This window comes from Lactuca serriola, chromosome 4, assembly GCF_051521515.1.
Source record: "Lactuca serriola cultivar US96UC23 chromosome 4, Lser_US96UC23_V15, whole genome shotgun sequence".
NCBI classification, from domain to species: domain Eukaryota; kingdom Viridiplantae; phylum Streptophyta; class Magnoliopsida; order Asterales; family Asteraceae; genus Lactuca; species Lactuca serriola.
In genome coordinates, this window is record NC_136411.1 from 322,663,672 (window position 1) to 322,669,945 (window position 6,274).

The window sequence follows — 6,274 nt, forward strand, 5'->3', positions numbered from 1 at the left end:
AAAATAAATGTAAGATGCTGTTATGTGTAAAAAAAGAATGTATGATGCTAATATATATTAAAAATGAAAGGACAGGGGTATTATGGGTAAACAATGAAAGTACGATGCTATTATATGTTAAAAATGAAAGTACGGGGGTATTATGTGTGAAAAATAAATGTAAGATGCTATTATGTGTAAAAAAGGAATGTACGATGCTATTATATATTAAAAATGAAAGGACAGGGGTATTATGGGTAAACAATGAAAGTACGATGCTATTATATGTTAAAAATGAAAGTACGGGGGTATTATGTGTGAAAAATAAATGTAAGATGCTATTATGTGTAAAAAAGGAATGTACGATGCTATTATATATTAAAAATGAAAGGACAAGGTATTATGGGTAAAAGATGAAAGTACAATGCTATTGTTGGTTAAAAATAATAGTAGGCTGCAGTTAAAGGATTGAAAAAGAAAGTATATTGTATAAGTGTTAAATATAAACTTAAGCTGCTATTATTTGTTAGAAATTAATGCCTTATTAAGACTTTTGCAATGAGTTGAAAGTGTAATTATGTTAATAAAAAGATTTGTTCAAATACAATGTTGTTAATAAGTATAATGCAACAGTAACCAAATCTAGTAATCAACATAGTCTTTTTGAGATTTGAAATAATACTTTTATTATAATAAAAAGCCCCACTAATGGCTGGGAATGTACATATTACAAACTGAAACAAAAGACCAAAAATATGGTAGCACCATATATAAAGTTACCAAATCCTTACAACTAATTACAACTAATGATAATGAACTTTCAAATCTTCCAAACATTAATGGTGGCCATTAAAGCCAACACTTTTAGAGGCGATATGCTTGGCTACCTACATGATGTGCACTTCGTTCCATACTTTTTATTAGCTTTTCAACTTCTTCCAACATCAATACATCACAATAATAATTCAAAACCATGTTGTAAGTAACCAAATCAAGTGGAAACCCGTTTCTTCTCATAAAGTTCTTGATTGCTAGTGTTTATTGAAGTAAAAAGTCCAATATCAGGAGAGGTGATATTGAATCTGGAACAACAAAACTGAGTTAATTATACTATGAATGGAGAATTATGGGAATACCACCATAATTATATGCAGATTCCTTCAATCGACAGAGGAGCCTTAACATCCAAAACAATAATATCACATCAAAATCTGCTCTTTGTAAAATGGATCTTTTAGCATGACCAAAAAACTCGATTTCAGAACCGCCTTAACATGCTGCCAGTTGTTATCACATCAATTGAACAAATGACAAGAATATCACATTCTACTGTCATCATTACTTGGAAGTTGGTGTACCAATTCCAAATGAAAGGAAAAACATTTGATTCCAAGTTATTTTTTATAATTAATTCATGTAATTTTTATTAGGATCGGTTAATGTTTAACGAGAATCTTAACCTATATGCTGCTAAATAGCAAACAAAAGCAACAATAAGAAGTGAAGTTCATTCATGCATTCCATCAAACACTTGATATGCACAGATTTGATCACAAAATGTTACTAGCACCGGAAATTGGATGGAAATGAAAATGAGGAATAAATATGGGGGGTAACAAGGGCTACCCCCGGCTCTATGCTAGTTCCGCCAATGGCTTCAATCGTTGGTGAGTGAGTAAATTAACAATAAAGGAAATCTGACCAGGGCTTCATATGAATCGACAATCTGAAATTGCATAGCAGAAATATGAAATTGGTTACACTTACATCTTTTTCCGGCCACCTCCGGCTATACGCCGCCTCTGTCGTCTCTGATGGTCAGCGTCACCAACAACAACGATTACCCTCTTTTTTTGGTGTTCCTGTGACCACATAGCAACACAGGGGACCGAGAACCTACATACGTTCAATTATGGCTTCTGTATCTCGATTTCTTTCAACAAATGCCCTATCTTTTTATTGCTTTGAATCTGCTCCCATCTACTCGTCTCATCTGAATATACGACCACATACACCCAAAACGAGGTGTATTTTGTTGTCTTCCCTAATATGGGGTTTTAATTTTAAACGACGTGGTATAATGTAAATTAGTCTCCAAACGACGCAGTTTAGAAAATTAAAGTAGCTAAGCTTGGGTGGGGCTATAATGTATATTCACTATCCTATATATATATATATATATATATATATATATATATATATATGTGTGTGTGTGTGTTGACCAACTGATTCTCGCTTGTTGTTAATATGATCTGCTATTTATGTGTGACTGAGACTGCGAGTAGTCTCTAGGGTTGCTGATAACCCACATCACGTGTTGTTTGCCCACTGGGACTGTTGATAGTCCCTAGAGTTGCTGATAACCCACATGACGTGTTGTTGCTCACTAGGACTGCTGATAGTCCCCCGGGTTGCTGATAACCCATAGCTGTTTATTTATGTTGTGTTATACGTGGTATCTTGGGAAACTCACTAAGTTTTGTGCTTACGATTTGTGGTTTACATGTTTTGGGTTTTCTTATATCAAAGGAGGGGCACGACTCGATTGCATCACATCAATGGGGGACTTGTGCACATGATAACTTTTAAATGATACTTTGATAAATGTTTTAAGATCTTGTGGTTGTGATTTAAATAAACACTTAATGTTTTAATTGAAATTTTTGGGTTGAAATTTGGGGCGTTACAAACACTATTGATTTAAAGTGTTATAGGTTGAATTTCTTGATATATATCAAAACTCCCCTCTCAGAACAATTTACTAACCTCGTATCATCGCAAGCACCAAAGCTCAAGCTCATATTTGTATCATTGCAAGCACCAACGCCAAAAGCGAACCCCAACATGGCGTTTCCTCGTCTTCTCATAGCCGATACCCCTCGACTTGGCTTGAAATTCACGAACCTCCACTGAAAACCGCCACACTTCCGCTACCATTGTTGGGTCTGGTTCTCTCCATGGGTCGATAACGTCGGTGATTAACCCAGTCGTAGTCACCAAGATCGCAAATTGGGTGGAAGGAGATAGTGAAATCTGGAGCGCGAGATGTGGAGAAGGGAATGGGTGTACCAATTTGCTCCAAGGTAGGATGACCCAAATGGAAAACTAGGGTAAACATTATAAGACCCACCTAACAATGGCCTAAATGAAAAACTAGGGTAAACATTATCACACCCACATGACAATGACCTGGATTTCTTTAATTTCGATGGCAATGACATGAAATTGGCAAAGTGCAAGGTATGATGAGTGTCACCGGATGACCCCTTCAAATTTTAAAAAAATGACATTTTAAAACATACAAATACAATTACGTGCCCCTCAAATGCCAAAATAGTCACGAGAAACCACTTAAATCAATGTATTAAAGTTTGTTTGGCTACAACGACAATAACCTTTTTAAAAAGTTAAAGACTTTTATGCTATTTAACATTAGGGTTAATGACTTACATGGGTAATTATGTTTCAAAATCGTTCAAAAAATACCATTCAAGTTTGGTGTGTCCAAAAAACACCATCCAAGTAAAAAATTTGTACAGAAAACACCAACGAAGTATGTTCTTTGTTCAGATTTGACCTTGTGTAACTGACAATCACCGGTAAAAAACAAATAAAGGAAAAAAAAACAAGAGGAAATGACTCAAAGAGGTAACTATGTTTTAAAATCGTTCAAAAAACATCATCAGAGTTTGGTATGTTCAAAAAACACCATCCAAGTAAACTTTTTGTATAAAAAACACCAACAAACTATATGTTTTGTTTAAATATTACCCACCGGTAACTGGCTCTTACATGTTAAATGATGACTTGACTTAACTATTATGGCATGTCATAATAATTATTGACAAAACAATAAATGATATATTCCTCCTTTAAAAATCGATTTAGGGTTTCTTCATGAACGAATGACTTCTTCTTCTCCTATGATTGATCTTCTTCTTATAAAGTGATGATCTCTAACTCAAGTCCAAAACCCTAATTCTTAACTTAAGGCAAAAACGGCTCCTTTACCCCTCCATTAATGGGCCTCCATCCCCTAAGGCCCAAATCCATAAAAGCCCCAAAAGGCATCCAAGCCCAACTATAAGGCCTCTAAGGCCCAATAGGGCCCAAGAACCCCCAACATGGCCCTAAGCCCAAAAAATGTGTAACAACGTAAATTTTCAAACAAAATTTTCATTTCAAAATAAAGTATTTTCATTCAAAACATGGCATAAACATTCCAAGTGTTATGTCAAAATACAAATCATATGAATCCCAAGATCACAAAACATCTATCAGTGTGTACAGATCACGCCGGCGCCTTCCCACGGTCCTCGCTAGCACCTGAAACACATACATAACAACTGTAAGCATAAATGCTTAGTGAGTTCCCCAAAATACAACTTACGCACATACGCCTTTCCAGGCCCTGACCTTCCGGTCCATGTGTCTCAGGGGACTTCCGTCCCTGCTGGGTAAACCTTCCGGTCCTACCCACGCCAACCTTACGGTCCACAACACAACGCCTTCCGGCCCATAACAATAATCGCCTTCCGGCCCTTAACATAATGCCTTCCGGCCCACATACATAGCACGTATAACAATTAACTTATCACATATAGCACATATATCTCATATCATATCCGACCTTCCGGTCACACAGTCAAACCCTTCCGGGTACAGTATAGTGAGAAGACTCACCTCGTGAATATCGAAAGCTAGCACATCCCGAAGTCACTCGTGCTCGATCCGCCGAGCTACAATCTCCCTATAACATCATACATCTCTTATTAACACTTTTATCTTCTAAGTTTGACTATCCCTAAGAAGTCAAACATAGGTCAACTCTGGTCAACGGTCAACGGTCAACTTTAACCGGACTCGGCGAGTGCTAGGGCGACTCGGCGAGTCTAGACGTCCTCACCAATTCTCTAAGATTCCCTTTCTACACGTCGAGTATCCCCTTTGATTCGACGAGTTCCTCCTGGAAGAATCGCGGGGCCACCCCGACTCAACTCGCCGAGTCTGAAGAACAACTCGGCGAGTCCCAGTTAATCTTCAAGCTACTCGCCGAGTCTGTTCATCGGACTCGGCGAGTCCATGCCATGCAACCGCTCAAACTGTTTTCTAAGGTCAGATCTGCTCCGACCATTCCTAGGTCTGGCCTTCCTAGACTGATTCATCACGTAAAGTCCTCATTTCGGTGCTCATAATACACCCCATGACTCATAATTTACATTTTGACCTAAGGCATAAGGATTCCAATCCAAAACCTCCATTGATTCCCGAAAAGCTCAGGCATGGGACATTCTGGACTTCCAAGGGTCCCAATACAGGGTTCCAATCACTTGGGGGACTAAGGTAACACTCAATCTAGCCACAAAAGGGTTCAATAAACCCTAAATCCACATACACATCAACATAGAAGAATGTAACTCGAAATCTTACCTGAATAACGTGCTCTGAGTCCCCAAATCCTCAGAATGTGGCTTCTCTTGTTGTTCCCTTAACCAAGCCTCCTCCTCCTTGCAAAATAACACTTTCAAGATCAATAATGGTCTTCTACCTTGCTCCAGATGCTCACAATCGAATTAGGGTTTCTCTCAGAGGACTAGGGTGAACAATGACGCCCATAAGGCCCCTTATATACGTCCCAAACCTGGACGGTTAGGGTTTCGCTAAACAGCGCGGACTCGCCGAGTCCATATCCGGACTCGTCGAGTCCAGTCGTGAACCCGCGACCAGATCTGCGATCCTACTCGGCGAGTCTGAGCTCCAACTCGCCGAGTCCCCTCTTAAAACACCCAAAATCATAAATATAACGATACCTGAAATTCCGGGCTGTTACAAAATGACCTGCTACAATCAGGTGGACCTAAGGCCCAACTTAAACAAGTCCATGCATATGCCCAACATATGCTGAAGCCTCTGCGATTCGGATTTCAAGCCAGTATGCCTGACGTACTCCTAGCGTCAGGCATACTAGCTTGAAATCCGAATCGCAGAGGCTTCAACATATGTTGGGCATATGCATGGACTTGTTTAAGTTGGGCCTTAGGTCCATCTGATTGTAGCATGTCATTTTTTGGGCTTAGGGCCATGTTGGGGGTTCTTGGGCCATATTGGGCCTTAGAGGCCTTATAGTTGGGCTTGGATGCCTTTTGGGGCTTTTATGGATTTGGGCCTTAGGGGATGGAGGCCCATTAAGGGAGGGGTAAAGGAGCCCTTTTTGCCTTAAGTTAAGAATTAGGGTTTTGGACTTGAGTTCGAGATCATCACTTTAGAAGAAGAAGAGCAATCATAGGAGAAGAAG

At 39.0% G+C, this 6,274-nt stretch overlaps 1 long non-coding RNA gene across 1 annotated transcript; it reads right to left on the reverse strand.

The window, feature by feature from the left end:
• Positions 1-639: 639 nt before the first annotated feature.
• On the reverse strand, positions 640-2,011 carry LOC145097384 (uncharacterized). Its single transcript, XR_013704347.1, has 2 exons — positions 1,747-2,011; positions 640-1,061 (listed from the first exon to the last, which is right to left on the reverse strand). It is a non-coding gene; the product is annotated as an uncharacterized LOC145097384 (long non-coding RNA).
• Between the last annotated feature and the right edge of the window lie 4,263 nt (positions 2,012-6,274).